Source organism: Schistocerca cancellata, chromosome 6 (assembly GCF_023864275.1).
Source record: "Schistocerca cancellata isolate TAMUIC-IGC-003103 chromosome 6, iqSchCanc2.1, whole genome shotgun sequence".
NCBI classification, from domain to species: Eukaryota; Metazoa; Arthropoda; class Insecta; order Orthoptera; family Acrididae; genus Schistocerca; species Schistocerca cancellata.
Genome location: NC_064631.1, coordinates 524623443 through 524639947, shown reverse-complemented (window position 1 = coordinate 524639947; position 16505 = coordinate 524623443).

Genomic DNA, 16505 nt, shown 5'->3' with positions numbered 1-16505 from the left:
GGCGGCGGTGCACAAATGCTGCGCAGCTAGCGCCATTCGACGGCCAACACCGCGGTTCCTGGTGTGTCCGCTGTGCCGTGCGTGTGATCATTGCTTGTATAGCCCTCTCGCAGTGTCCGGAGCAAGTATGGTGGGTCTGACACACCGGTGTCAATGTGTTCTTTTTTCCATTTCCAGGAGTGTATTTTCGCATTAGGAGTAGAAACTTGGTGATTGGAATTTAGTGAGAAGATACCGTCGGAAAGAATAACGCCTTAGTTAAAACAGTCCAAATCCCGTATCATTTCAGTGACACTCTCTCCCCTATTTCGCGACAATACAAAACGCGCTGCCCTTATTTGAACTTGTTCGATGTACTCCGTCAACCACAATCTGTTAAGGATCCCATACCGCGCAGCACTATTCTAAAGGGGGACGGACAAGCATAGTGTAGGCGTTCTCCTTAGTAGATCTGTTACATTTCCTAGGTATTGAGTTGAATGTACGGCCTCAAGATTTGAGTGATTTACCGTGCAACCGAAGTTTAACGTATTCCTTTTAGCACTCATGTGGATGACCTCAAACTTTTCGTTATTTAGGGCCAGCTGGCAATTTTCGAACCATACATATATATCTTTCCTAAATCGTTTTGCAATTTGTTTTGGTCTTCTGATGACTTTACTAGTCGATAAACGACAGCGTCATCTGCAAACAACTTAAGACGGCTGCTCAGATTGTTTCCCAAATCGTTTATATAGGAAGTCTCCCTCTACGATTATTACCCTCCACGCTGTCCTCCAGTACTAAATTGGTGATCCCTTGATGCCTCAGAATATGTCCTACCTACCGATCCCTTCTTGTAGTCGAGTTGTGCCACAAATTTGTCTTCTCCCCTAGTCTATTCAATACCTTCTCATTAGTTATGTGATCTAGCCATCTAATCTTCAGCATCTTTCTGTAGCAGCACATTTCGAAAGCTTCTATTCTCTTCATGTTTAAACTATTTATCGTCCACGTTTCACTTCCATACATGACTACACTCCGTACAAATACTTTCTGAAACCACTTCCTGACACTTAAATCTATACTCGATTTTAACAAATTTCTCTTCTTCAGAAACGCTTTCCTTGCCATTGCCAGTCTACATTTTATATCCTCTCTAGTTCGACCGTCATCAGTTATTTTGCTCCCCAAATAGCAAAACACATTTACTACCTTAAGCGTCTCATCTCCTAATCTAATTCTCTCAGCATCACCCGATTGAATTCGACTACTTTCCAATATCCTCGTTTTGCTTTTGTTGATATTCATCTTATATCCTCCGTTAAAGACACTGTCCATTTCGTTCAGCTGCTCTTCCTCGTCCTTTGCTGTCTCTGACAGAATTAAATGTCATCGGCGAACCCCAAAGTTTTTATTTCTTCTCCATGGATTTTAATTCCTACTCCAAATTTTTCTTTTGTTTCCTTTACTGCTTGTTAAATATACAGACTGAATAACATCGGGGATAGGCTACAACCCGGTCTCACTCCCTTCCCAACCACTGCCTCCCTTTCATGCCCCTTGACTCTTATAACTGCCTTCTGGTTGCTGTACAAATTGTAAATAGCCTTTCGATCCCTGTATTCTACCCTTGCCATCTTCAGAATTTGGAAGAGAGTATTCCAGTCAACGATATATATTAGAAAGATTTTATCACTTTAACGGTAGAGTCAGTAGTACCCTCTACTTAAGCTGTCCAAAATGATGCCATTATCAACCATGATATATGGAAGTGAGTTGTGAGTTTTGGTTTGGAATGAAAAGAAACGATCAAAGAATGCAAGTGAGGATGATGCGATTCCCAAGAACAGTTCTTTCTAAATGACATAAAGGGGAACACTATCAGGGAAGAATTGAGAGTGGAAAGTTTAAATCAGCAGTTTAAGGAGTAGAGAAACAATACGAAGGACCGTGTCATAAAAATGCAAGGCGAAAGACAAAACTAATGATGAATTATTACCTAGAGACAAGAAGAACTTTAGAAAGACGGAGGAAAAGGTGGAAATATTCATTTCAGCCCCGAGGGCGTAACAGGCGAATACCTAAAACATGCAGAAACAAGAAAAAGGAGAAGAACGAAAGTTAGCTGACCGTACTCTTCTTCGTTAGCATCTGGCGTGATGTAATGAAGAGCCATTTGGGTACACAGCACGATTACATCTAGTTCGCGTAGTCAGTAGTTTGGACAGCATGCGTTACATTGCTGACGTATTGTCGCCGGTAACTGTGCCCACTGTCAGACGTCTCCGTGACGTTATCTTTCAACAACACAGCGTTGCCTGTTCTGTACCGTAGACTTAGGTACAGATGGTGTTCGCCTTTGGCCCTGACTAACACATTCTCCAGACCTGGCACGTCTGGTCTTGTGTTGCCGAGAGACTGTCGCTCCACTCGCCAACCATTACGATTGATGAACTCTGGCAAAAAGCTGAAGCGGCATCAACAGACATCACAGTAGCTGTCAACCAGTCAACCACGCTGTTCGTTCGGATGCCAAGGCAGCTTAGATCCATTATTGTTGGCGGTGGTGGCTGCTCCGTGTACGAGGGTCGTTCAATAAGTAATGCAACACATTCTCTTTCTGAAAGCAGGTTTGTATTATTCAGCATTCAAAGACACCGGGTTGTTCCCGACTCTTATGGCTGCAAAACCCCGTTTTTCAAGATAATCTCCATTCAATGTGACGTGCCTTCATCGCCTTATTGGGAGGGCCTGTCATTTCTTCAATTCCGTGACAGTAACACAATACACTTCAGAGTTCATTGTTGCACCATGAGGGAGGATGTCATACAAAATAACCCTTTAGAGTCCCAGATGACTGTCGCCATGGCTGAGGGTGCGGCTTTGAACGTTTTCTTCGGAGGAGAGATGGTGTGGCGACACTCCATAGATTGCCATATTGTTTCCGGTTCGAAGTGATGAATCCATATTTCAGCGCCTTTGACGATATTCGACAAAAAATTGACAGGACGAGCCTCGTAATCAACCTCGCAATGCGCAAGCTATTTCGTACAGATGGTACTTCGTTCCTCAATATGGTCTTCTGTTAGGCAGCGAGGAATTCATTGGGCAGACACCTTCGAATATCCCAAATGGTGGCCGAGTCTGCCAGCTCTACCAACAGATACGTCGAGTTGTGCAGCGAGGTGTCTGATTGATCACCTCGAACGAGAGTGTCCGCACGTTCCACTTTGGCAGAAGTCACATCTTGAGGCAAGCCAGCACATGGGAGGACGGACACTATTGCGCGACCTGTTGCGATGATGACAGACTCCTAGTCCAATGACCCACTGTGCTTTTTTTCACTGCCACGTTTCTATAGATACTCCTCAAACGGCTATCAATATCTGCATGTTCTAGTTTCACAAAGAAAGGAACTCGATGACAGCTCTCTGCTTGGAACGCACCTCTGTTGTTTTTGTTGTGGTCTTCAGTCCTGAGACTGGTGTCATGCAGCTCTCCATGCAACCCTATCCTGTGCAAGTTTTCTTCATCTCCCAGTACTTACTGAACCTAAGTCCTTCTGAATCTGCTCAGTGTATTCATTTCTTGGTCTCCCTCTACGATTTTTACCCTCCACGCTGCCTTCCAATGCTAAATTTGTGATCCCTTGATGCCTCAGAACATGTCCTACCAACCGGTTCCTTCTTCTTGTCAAGTTGTGCCACAAACTCCTCCCCAATTCTCTTCAATATCTCCTCATTAGTTATGTGATCTATCCATCTAATCTTCAGCATTCTTCTGTAGCACCACATTTCAAAAGCTTCTATTCTCTTCTTGTCCAAACTATTTTTCGTCCATGTTTCACTTCCATACATGGCTACACTCCATACAAATACATTCAGAAACTACGTCCTGACACTTAAACCTATACTCGATGTTAACAAATTTATCTTCTTCAGAAACGCTTTCCTTGCCATTGCCAGTCTACATTTTATATCTTCTCTACTTCGACCATCGTCAGTTATTTTGCTTCCCAAATAGCAAAACTCCTTTACTACTTTAAGTGTCTCATTTCCTAATCTAATTCCCTCAGCATCACCCAACTTATTTCGACTACATTCCATTATCCTTGTTTTGCTTTTGTAGATGTTCATCTTGTATCCTCCTTTCAAGACACTGTCCATTCCGTTCAACTGCTCTTCCAGTCCTTTGCTGTCTCTGACAGATTTACAATGTCATCGGCGAACCTCAAAGTTTTTATTTCTTCTCCATGGATTTTAATACCTACTCCGAATTTTTCTTTTGTTTCCTTTACTGCTTGCTCAATATACAGATTGAATAACATCGGGGATAGGCTACAACCCTGTCTCACTCCCTTCCCAACCACTGCTTCCCTTTCATGTCCCTCGACTCTTATAACTGCCATCTGGTTTCTGTACAAATTGTAAATGGCCTTTCGCTCCCTGTCTTTTACCCCTGCCACCTTTAGAATTTGAAAGAGAGTATTCCAGTCAACATTGTCAAAAGCTTTCTCTAAGTCTACAAATGCTAGAAACGTAGGTTTGCCTTTCCTTAATCTTTCTTCCAAGATACGTCGTAAGTTCAGTATTGCCTCACGTGTTCCAACATTTCTACGGAATCCAAACCGATCTTCCCCGAGTTTGGCTTCTACCAGTTTTTCCATTCGTCTGTAAAGAATTCGTGTTAGTATTTTGCAACTGTAACTTATTAAACTGGTAGTTCGGTAATTTTCACATCTGTCAACACCTGCTTTCTTCGGGATTGGAATTATTATATTCTTCTTGAAGTCTGAGGTTATTTCGCCTGTTTCATACATCTTGCTCACCAGATGGTAGAGTTTTGACAGGACTGGCACTCCCAAGACCGTCAGTAGTTCTAATGGAATGGTGTCTACTCCCAGGGCCTTGTTTCGACTCAGGTCTTTCAATGCTCTGTCAAACTCTTCACGCAGTATTGTATCTCCCATTTCGTCTTCATCTACATTCTCTTCCATTTCCAGAATATTGTTCTCAAGTACATCGCCCTTGTATAGACCCTGTGTATACTCCTTCCACCTTTCTGCTTTCCCTTCTTTGCTTAGAACTGGGTTTCCATCTGAGCTCTTGTTATTCATACAACTGGCTCTCTTTTCTCAAAAGGTCTCTTTAATTTTCCTGTAGGCAGTATCTATCATACCCCTAGTGACATAGGCATCTACATCATTACATTTGTCCTCTAGCCATCCCTGCGTAGGTATTTTGCTCTTCCTGTCGATACCATTTTTGAGACGTTTGTATTCCATTTTGCCTGCTTCATTTACTGCATTTTTATATTTTATCCTTTCATCAATTAAATTAAATATTTCTTCTGTTACCCAAGGGTTTCTACTAGCCCTCGTCTTTTTACCTATTTGATCCTCTGCTGCCTTCACTATTTCATCCCTCAAAGCTACCCATTCTTCTTCTACTATATTTCTTTCCCCCATTCCTGTGAATTGTCCCCTTATGCTCTCCCTGGAACTCGGTACAACCTCTGGTTCTTTCAGTTTATCCAGGTCCCATCTCCTTAAATTCCCAACTTATTGCAGTTTCTTCAGTTTTAATGTACAGTTCATAGCCAATAGATTGTGGTCAGAGTCCACATCTGCCCCTGGAAGTATCATACAGTTTAAGACCTGGTTTCTAAATCTCTGTCTTACCATTGTATAATCTGTCTTATACCTTTTAGTATCTCCAGGATTCTTCCATGTATACAACCTTCTTTTATGATTCTTGAACCAAGTGTTGGCTGTGATTAAGTTATGCTCTGTGCAAAATTCTACCTGACGGCTTCCTCTTTCATTTCTTTCCCCCAATCCATGTTCACCCACTATGTTTCCTTCTCTCCCTTTTCCTACTCTCGAATTTCAGTCACCCATGACTATTAAATTTTCGGCTCCCTTCACTACCTGAATAATTTCTTTTATCTCATCATACATTTCATCAATTTCTTCATCATCTGCAGAGCTAGTTGGCATATAAACTTGTACTACTGTAGTAGGCGTTTGCTTCCTGTCTATCTTGGCCACAATAATGCGTTCACTATGCTGTTTGTAGTAGCTTACCCGCACTCCTATTTTTTTTATTCATTATTAAACCTACTCCTGCACTACACCTATTTGATTTTGTATTTATAAGCCTGCCACCTAACCACTAATTCTCACTATATATAAATTTAACCTATCCATTTCCATCAGACTGGACAAAAGCTGTAATCACACCAATCTTAAAACATGGAAACAGAAAAGATTGTAACAACTACAGAGGTATCTCTTTAATCAGCGTTGTGGGTAAAATCTTCTCAGGTATTGTTGAAAGGAAAGTGCGAGTATTAGTTGAGGACCAATTGGATGAAAATCAGTGTGGGTTTAGGCCTCTTAGAGGTTGTCAGTACCAGTTCTTCAGCTTACGGGAAATAATGGAGAAGTGTTATGAGTGGAACAGGGAATTGTATCTATGTCAGTGGGAAAGAAATATAAACGGGTTGAGTGCCAAATAGGTGGAACAAAGTTAGAACAGGTGGACGGTTTCAAGTACTTAGGATGCATATTCTCACAGGATGGCAACATAGTGAAACAACTGGAAGCGAGGTGTAGCAAAGCTAATGCAGTGAGCGCTCAGCTACGATCGACTCTCTTCTGCAAGAAGGAAGTCAGTACCAAGACTAAGTTATCTGCGCACCGTTCAATCTTTCGACCAACTTTGTTGTATGGGAGCGAAAGCAGGGTGGATTCAGGTTACCTTATCAACAAGGTTGAGGTTACGGATACGAAAGTAGCTAGGATTATTGCAGGTACTAGTAGATGGGAACAATGGCAGGAGGGTGTCCACAATGAGGAAATCAAAGAAAAACTGGGAATGAACTCTATAGATGTAGCAGTCAGGGCGAACAAGCTTAGATGGTGGGGTCATGTTACACGCATGGGAGAAGCAAGGTTACCCAAGAGACTCATGGATTCAGCAGTAGAGGGTAGGAGGAGTCGTGGCAGACCGAGGAGAAGGTACCTGGATTCGGTTAAGAATGATTTTGAAGTAATAGGTTTAACATCAGAAGAGGGACCAATGTTAGCACTGAATAGGGGATCATGGAGGAACTGTATAAGGGGGGCTATGCTCCAGACTGAACGCTGAAAGGCATAATCAGTCTTAAATGATGATGATGATGATGATGATGATGATCCATTTCCCTCTTTAAATTTTGTAACCTACCTGCCCCTGCACCTCTGTTACAGACGTCATATTGAAGGGCCCATAAAGGGCTGCCATGTATCGGAACTGCATGAAACTATAGCGCCTGAAGGAGTAATATTCCACGATGTCCAACAGCAAAGTCTGCATTTATTAAACCTAAATTGGCCATAAAAATGTTGCTTTATTTAATCAACGTCCCTAATATTAAAACCGCATAATGTATACATCCAAATCTGCTGCAAATTTGATCTTGTATGCGTCCTGCTATACTACTTAGTCACAATTATTACCTAACCTAGGTGAAGCAGGTAAGAAGTCCATCAGCGCATATACAAGACGTAGAGCTCGCCAGTGTTAGCGGCTTCCCATTTTTCTCTCGTATCTCTGAAGTCTTAGGCACACATACGAAATACGAATAACAGCAGATAAACACGTACAAGAAAGGGTAGCAAGAATTTTCACAGATTTATTTATTTATTTATTTATTTTGCATCACAGGACAGCCTCACGGAAAACTTAAAAAACAGTGATTAGCTGTCACTTCGAGATAGAAGCAACTTATCCAGCGAATGCCGTCCGCAGCTCGTGGTCGTGCGGTAGCGTTCTCGCTTCCGACGCCCGGGTTCGATTCCCGGCGGGGTCAGGAATTCTCTCTGCCTCGTGATGACTGGGTGTTGTGTGATGTCCTTAGGTTGGTTAGATTTAAGTAGTTCTAAGTTCTAGGGGACTGATGACCATAGATGTTAAGTCCCATAGTGCTCAGAGCCATTTGAACCATTTGACCCAGCGAATGCCATCTCACAAAGAACTAGTAGTAAGTGAAGATTCTAAGAATACACTTCGTCCCCCTATGTAAAGATTGCTTAGGACCCGCGAAGAATATATTAGGCTAATCACTGCGGGCACAAGGGCATTTAAAAAGTAATATTTGCCGAATTTCATATTCGTATGGAATTTGAAAAAATATGAATATTAAATACCCTATTTCACTCACTTCACAGCAGTATCCAGAGTGTGTAGATGTAGGTCTAGATGGCTTCTCCGCTAGTAGTAAGCCCTTTATAAGTCATATGTTCTAAGTAGGTTGTATGTATAATTAAAATTTGGTTATTTTAGAGTTCTACTAGTTGTACGTAACTCTAAAGTGGCGTCTTCAGATTAGAACCTGATTGAAGATTAGATTTTATCTGTGGAAGTGAGGCTGCATACTAAATTACTAACTTATTACGTTTCACAACTTATTTAGACACTTATTTAATGACACTGTACTACAAAGCGGAGACGATTCCATAGTGAACATTAAGAATATAATAGCTGGTCTTCAGATTTTTCTCGTTTTTCTCAAAACGAGCCTTCACAAATGATCTCACAGTCTTAGCAACAAGCGTAGTTGAAACTGCTGGTCAACTCTCCTCCCTCAACAAAATAGCTGCTGAACTTAGGTTGAAGATAGCCGTCAACTAGACAGAGTACATCACAAACATCTGCGACGTACCCGACACAGTCCCAAGAACGGATAATCCAGAATATCAATGGAAACCCGGCCATAAACAACAGCTGCAGCAAAACGGGGGAAACCTACCATATCGTCAAGAACATTTAGTCAAAATCCTTTTACCTCATCCTAAAACTCCAACGCTACGGTACCGTAGTGACACCTTCAGTACTGTGCACTGAGAACACCAAGACATGGGAAGAATATGTAACTCTAAAAACAAGAACTAAAGGGCAGAAAGTTACTGTCGATAATTATGGGTCCCATAAAACATGATCAAACATAACGATGAACTTCGTCAGTACGTGGAGAGCAATAAAACAGCTATGAGTGAGAGGAAGCTAGTCTTTTATGGACAACGAGTGCGAGTGGAAAATTGGAGAATCGCGTCAGGCATCTTCAGCCCGTCACTAGAAGTAAAGCAACTCATTCCCACCAGACAAGACTAGATGGGAAATCCATGGAGCGTATGAAAATGGACCACAACTACAAGTACGACACAGAACGGTACAAAATACTTATGACAATGGCTGGAGACTTAACTCTTCTACGTGACTAATGTTGCGTCCTAGTACAAAAATGCTGATTTGGGGGATGAATGGTTTAGTAAGTTACGTTGACTTGAAGTCCCTGAAACCTACTACTACAAGAAGCGATGAGTGAACAGCATCATCGTACTCATGTCAACAGTCTTCCAGCCTTGGCATATGTTATAGTCTAATACAGAATAGTGCAGTAATTGTTTACATAGTTTTCGACTTGTGAAGGGCGTTATCACCTGTCACATACAATGGACTCGCTGTATTCGTCACAGATCAAGTGACCACATCCAGCAAGCGTTTCTAACACAGTCGGAGATGTAACAAGCAGAGCCATGTCGTTCATTCCAGATACGAGAAACATGAACTGGACCCTAACTAAATGCAAATTATAAACATCTTTCAGTCCCATTCGAAAGTCGCAGGTTCAACTCGGTTACACCGGAGATGACTATGGAATAAACGATACGTAAATAGTACCTTAGGAGTATAACTGGATTTATCTTACACAGAAACAAAACGTTGACTCCAGAACGTTGAAATGTTGTTGTTTTGGACACCAATGATAAACATTTTGTAGCCACCTGAAATGGTTACTATCGGATGCCTTTGTACATTTGTAACGAAATAGTAACACTTTCTTCAGAAATAATATATAGAAAAAACTGAATTCTTAAGGAGGAAGCTGAGGTTCTCGTGTAACACAATCTTCAGCCACGACATCGAAGTTACGTCGTCAAGCAGCCTGACGTTTACTTAGCCCAAAGGGTTCGCCTAAAGCAACCTGCAGCACCTTCCGACGTTACGCGTTGCCAGTAGTTTCCGTTCTCCTGCGGTATCTAGCGCTAGTAGAAAGTATTTATACGGAAATGCTATGTACCCGTGTCAGCGTGATCGAAGTGGAAACATGTGATGTTTAAAAACACATTTGATATGCTGGGGGAATAGAACCCTGCAGGCCAATTAAATGTAGCTCTCGAAATGACCGAGGCAGCAAATTGTGCAGCGTTGTTCACCACTGATCGGAATCGTAACGAGCAATATGAAAACTGGAACGGAAAATTTTCCATTCGTTCAGCAGCTCTTACCTATGAATATGCTTCAGTATTTGTACAAATGACATACTAGTCAAAATAGAAACAGATGGAGAGAAGCAAGTTACTACTTTCAGTGTTCTTTATTCTCTTTTTTCCCTAGATCGCTCTTTTGCCTCCCTTTTTTTCCATTTCACCCATTATCTCTCCCATCACACATTTAATCTGTATCTTTTGCACTGGGGATCTATATAAGGCTCATTCGTCCTCTACACGATGTTCAGTCATACTGCTATACTGGTTGGCTAATTTGGCCGAGCGGTTCTAGGCGCTTCAGTCTCGAACCGGTCTCAGGGTCGAATCCTGCCTTGGGCATAGATGTGTGTGATGTCCTTAGGTTAGTTAGGTTTAAGTAGTTCTAGGGAAATAATGACCTCTGATGTTAAGTCCCATAGTGCTCAGAGCCATTTGTACTGCCATACTGTAATCAGAAGCTTGTGGAGATACCCAGAGCATGAGCTGAAAATTATAACGGCCCGGCTTTACCTACCACTGTCCCAGGCAGCGATTTAAATTCCATTTACGAAAAATCATATCCTCACTACTATTACCTATATTTTTCCCTACACATTGACAATGGCTCTGAAATAGTTCACTTGTCATCATAATCGAAACAAAGTTTTAGATGATGTATCATGAGAACTTTAGTTAATTTTCCTTACATTGTTTAAATATGTTAGCTCTGTATCATTTTGCCACTATTCGGTACGAGCATACCTTCACATTTAGGTTTAAATGCAGTTCATTTTATGAAGTAGTTGTCGAAAACAATGTGAATGACGACACGGAATCCTTGACGGGTTGCTTGATGAATTAATTAAGTAGCATAATTAACAGGAACAAATTGATGTGAATATCAATAATCAGTATCACTAACTTCTGTTTTTAACTTTCACTCTCTGTCTGGCTCGTCAACTGTTGCAATTTAATCCTTATTTACATGTGGCGCTGTAAGGCTTGTGCCTGGACGATGATAACGAGAAATAATATCTCAGGTTTTACTTAGTCGCTTTTTATCCACTGATCAGTAGTGCCACCGTTGACTTCCAGAGGTATCTAGTAGTGCCATGCTCATTAAGAGTTATTCGACGTGTTTACTCGTTTAATTCATTTCGTTTTCTGTGTATCAAACGAAATTTTCATTTTGTTGCGCCGTGCTGAGTGGCCGCGCGGTTAGAGGCTACACGTCTCGGATTGCGCGGCCCCTCCCGCCGGAGGTTCGAGTCCTCCCTCGGGCATGTGTGTGTGTGTGTGTGTGTGTGTGTGTGTGCGTGTGTGTGTGCGCGCGTGTAATGTTCTTAGCCTAAGTTAGTTTAAGTAGTGTGTAAGTGTAAGCACCGTTGACCTCAGCAGTTTGGTCCCTTAGGAATTCATACACATTTGAACATTTTGTTGCGTTATTTATGATTAACAGTTTCTACTTTTAAATTCTCAAATTTTGAGGCGAGCTATAGCCGTTGCCTTCTATACTTCCCAGTTATAAGCATAGGCTCGTCTTGAAGTGACATATATTCCAGTGAACTGATGCTCTTGCATTTGCGACATCATGCTAAACCTACTTTAGAGTGGAGGGGGGGGGGGGGCTCCTAATGCACCGTCTGTGCGGTGGGAATTTCTTTGTTAACTGATAGTATTTATGTATCTGACTCGTAAATATTCGGTATACTCACTCCATTGGCGAGCGTGTCGGAAATTTTCAGTAAGTTCTACGACGTAATCCTACATTTACTTACGAACCTGTAGAATATGCCTGCTTTCCGTCCCAGTCTTTGAGTAACATGTACAAGTTGAATCATTCGCAATATTTTTAAAAATTTCTCTACTGCATTTACGGCTTGTGTATGTTGGGGATCTGTCTTCTCTCCTGTAGACATGAGAAACTTATCTGCGCCGTGATGTCCAGAACGATTTCTAGGAATGAATCTGTATCTAACTGACACAATTTCTCGTAGTGGTCCTTCAGATTTACTTCCAGTCGTAACAGCTACTGGTCTGTTTTGCTTTCATGTTTGACAACTTTCCTGTTTAAATATTACTATTTCAGTATTACTGATTTCATATTGTCTTTCGTTTTCTTTCTTTCTCTATAACTTTTGTCAAGAACTACAACATAACATTTCCCTTTACTCCTCAGTTCACTGTGTACGCTGGGAATCACAGTTGCGGAAATTTCGCTACTGTTATCTTCTCCGGATTCATAGTCGTTTTGTTTACTCGATACCTAATTCACACAAACTGATATAAGCAACTGCATGATGTCTGAATTGTGTGTATGAGCACACATGTAGCCTCCCCATGGACTACCGCCTTAATGTCGGTTGGGGGGTTTGTGCCTCTCAATCGTCCCCCGAGCTATGCCGGTCGGGTACCCATGCGAGACTGGTTATTAGGGTAAAGAGAAGACGAAAAGTATTTCCCCCTAGGTAGCTGTCTTCTTAGGAGTAAATGGGTGGCACCTACATGGACCTTTATCCGACATTGATTCCACTTTCTTGTATCACACATCTTCTGTTTTCTTTTCTGTCTGCCTCTCTTGGTCAGTTTCTGTTGTTTGCGACCCCGAGAGTATTAGCTTGCGAGACTCCAGAGTGTAGCCCTATCTTCCACGGGGAAAGAAGCCCTCCTCATGCGTCATGAAGCCAGCCTTCCCCGGGGAGGAAAGCCTCAAGGAAAAGTGTTGTCCCCCAAGTTCGTGGCTATGCGATAAGTCTGCTAACGTGTCCATGTAAAAATCTTCATACTCGCAAGTCTCAAAATAACCGTCGACAAAAACTGAAAATCATGGGTGATGACCAGGCAAGGAAAACGTTAATTTTTACGGAAAAACTAACACAATGTTGCCATATGGAGCGTACAAGGACTAAGGACACACGAGACCGAGATTAACAAAATACTCAAATACTATGATATCAACGTAGTAGCTAGTACAGAAACCAATAAGAAGTTGAAAAGTACCAAATATCTAGAAGTGGTGTAGCATCTGTGCAAAGAGCTTGTAGCAGAGTGGCAGTACTGATATACAGAAAATGTGAGGATAACACACTGTAATATGTACTAGTAAACGAAACAATCGTCACAGTAAGACTGAAATTAGATAGAGGACACTTAAAAAACATAGGAACCCATCGCCAGAGGAAGGAAACAAGGAACAGATCTGTATTACACTTACAGAAACACTTGAATACAAGACAACACTGACCATGTCATCGTGGTGGTTGAACTAAATGCAAGAACAGTTAAAGAGCCAGTCCACCAGTTGATCGCCGACATCGGAGAAGACACGATTAACAAAAGTAAAGTGAAATTGAGACTGTCGCCTTCAACGAAAGCAAGGTGACCAAAATACACTCCTGGAAATTGAAATAAGAACACCGTGAATTCATTGTCCCAGGAAGGGGAAACTTTATTGACACATTCCTGGGGTCAGATACATCACATGATCACACTGACAGAACCACAGGCACATAGACACAGGCAACAGAGCATGCACAATGTCGGCACTAGTACAGTATATATCCACCTTTCGCAGCAATGCAGGCTGCTATTCTCCCATGGAGACGATCGTAGAGATGCTGGATGTAGTCCTGTGGAACGGCTTGCCATGCCATTTCCACCTGGCGCCTCAGTTGGACCAGCGTTCGTGCTGGACGTGCAGACCGCGTGAGACGACGCTTCATCCAGTCCCAAACATGCTCAATGGGGGACAGATCCGGAGATCTTGCTGGCCAGGGTAGTTGACTTACACCTTCTAGAGCACGTTGGGTGGCACGGGATACATGCGGACGTGCATTGTCCTGTTGGAACAGCAAGTTCCCTTGCCGGTCTAGGAATGGTAGAACGACGGGTTCGATGACGGTTTGGATGTACCGTGTACTATTCAGTGTCCCCTCGACGATCACCAGTGGTGTACGGCCAGTGTAGGAGATCGCTCCCCACACCATGATGCCGGGTGTTGGCCCTGTGTGCCTCGGTCGTATGCAGTCCTGATTGTGGCGCTCACCTGCACGGCGCCAAACACGCATACGACCATCATTGACACCAAGGCAGAAGCGACTCTCATCGCTGAAGACGACACGTCTCCATTCGTCCCTCCATTCACGCCTGTCGCGACATCACTGGAGGCGGGCTGCACGATGTTGGGGCGTGAGCGGAAGACGGCCTAACGGTGTGCGGGACCGTAGCCCAGCTTCATGGAGACGGTTGCGAATGGTCCTCGCCGATACCCCAGGAGCAACAGTGTCCCTAATTTGCTGGGAAGTGGCGGTGCGGTCCCCTACGGCACTGCGTAGGATCCTACGGTCTTGGCGTGCATCCGTGCGTCGCTGCGGTCCGGTCCCAGGTCGACGGGCACTTGCACCTTCCGCCGACCACTGGCGACAACATCGATGTACTGTGGAGACCTCACGCCCCACGTGTTGAGCAATTCGGCGGTACGTCCACCCGGCCTCCCGCATGCCCACTATACGCCCTCGCTCAAATTCCGTCAACTGCACATACGGTTTACGTCCACGCTGTCGCGGCATGCTACCAGTGTTAAAGACTGCGATGGAGCTCCGTATGCCACGGCAAACTGGCTGACACTGACGGCGGCGGTGCACAAATGCTGCGCAGCTAGCGCCATTCGACGGCCAACACCGCGGTTCCTGGTGTGTCCGCTGTGCCGTGCGTGTGATCATTGCTTGTACAGCCCTCTCGCAGTGTCCGGAGCAAGTATGGTGGGTCTGACACACCGGTGTCAATGTGTTCTTTTTTTCATTTCCAGGAGTGTATTTTTTAAGAAGAAAGATATATATATATATACACATGGTCTGCACGATGCCATAACTTCTTGTACATTACATAACAATAAACGAATCTTTAGCTTCTGTGGTAATAGACACAAGTGTGTAGGAGGATAAAAGTGATTACTGACCATGTCTTGCTAGTAGCACCCGTAGTTATGGATAGCGTCTTTGATCAGTAATCAGAACGTCCTTCGTCCCGGTCCGAACTCCATCACCGATTAAATTTTGAACAAAGAACATCAGTAATGGCGGCCAAATATTTCTAGCATCGGTAGTCACTCTGACTCAGTCAAAGGGCTTGTAAAAGAGGGTGGAGGAGCGAAAAAAGTTTCAGGGCACTCGGACCCTTGGTTTGGGAAACTGCCCCTAAAGACGGAAATCATTCAGAACGAATGAACTCGCTAAGAAAATGGATTCAGAAGTTCTACGGACCGAAGACAGACTCTTGAAGTTCTCTAGGGCTATAGATAATGCAATGAGGAATAGCTCAGTAGACATTTCAGTTGAAGACGAAGGGGCATGTCTAAAAAACGGTAGTCACAGAAGTTGGATAATGAAGCATAGTTACGAAGAAGATAACTGCGAAGAAATAATGGGTAACACAAGAAATACTTTGGTTAATGTTGAAAGGTTCAGGGAAAATCAGGAATACAGAAATAGAACTCGCTGAGGAATGAAATCAGTACGAAGTGCAGGGAAACTAATATGAAATGGCTGCATGAAAAATGTGAATAAATCGAAAAAGAAATGACTGTCGGAAGGATCGACTCATCATATAAAGTCAAAACAACCTTCGGAGACCTTAAAAGCAAAGATGATAACATTAAGAGAGCAATGGGAAGTCTCTGGTGAAATGCAGAGGACAGAGTGGATAGGTGGAAAGAGTACATTGAAGGCCACTGTGAGAGGAAGTCTTTTCTGATGACTTGATAACAGAAGAAACAAGAGTTGTTATAGAAGAGGTAGGGGATCCAGTATTAGAATCAGAATTTAAAAGAGCTTTGGAAGACTAAAGAAGATAAGTATATAAATAAAAAAATTAACACGTTTTAACGTAGATGTCAAATAAAAAGAACAGGGAAGAGGAGAAGGAGAAGAGAAACCCAAATGAAATTTTATTAAGTCATGGCACTACCCACAGTCCTATACGGAGAACAACTCTCGTCGTGAAGATCAAAAGACTCAAGACAACTTGTAACATCAAAACTGAAGTTCCTTAGATCAGTGAAGGGCTAGACAAGAGAAGACAGAATAAGAAATTAAGAAACAAGAAAGAAGAACTTGGGTTGCAGCAATTAACAGAAACTAATCCTACTAAAACAGGACTTGGAAGAACACATATTGCGTATGTCACCTCAGAGACTCCATGGACGAGCAACGGAATATAAATTTACTGAAAG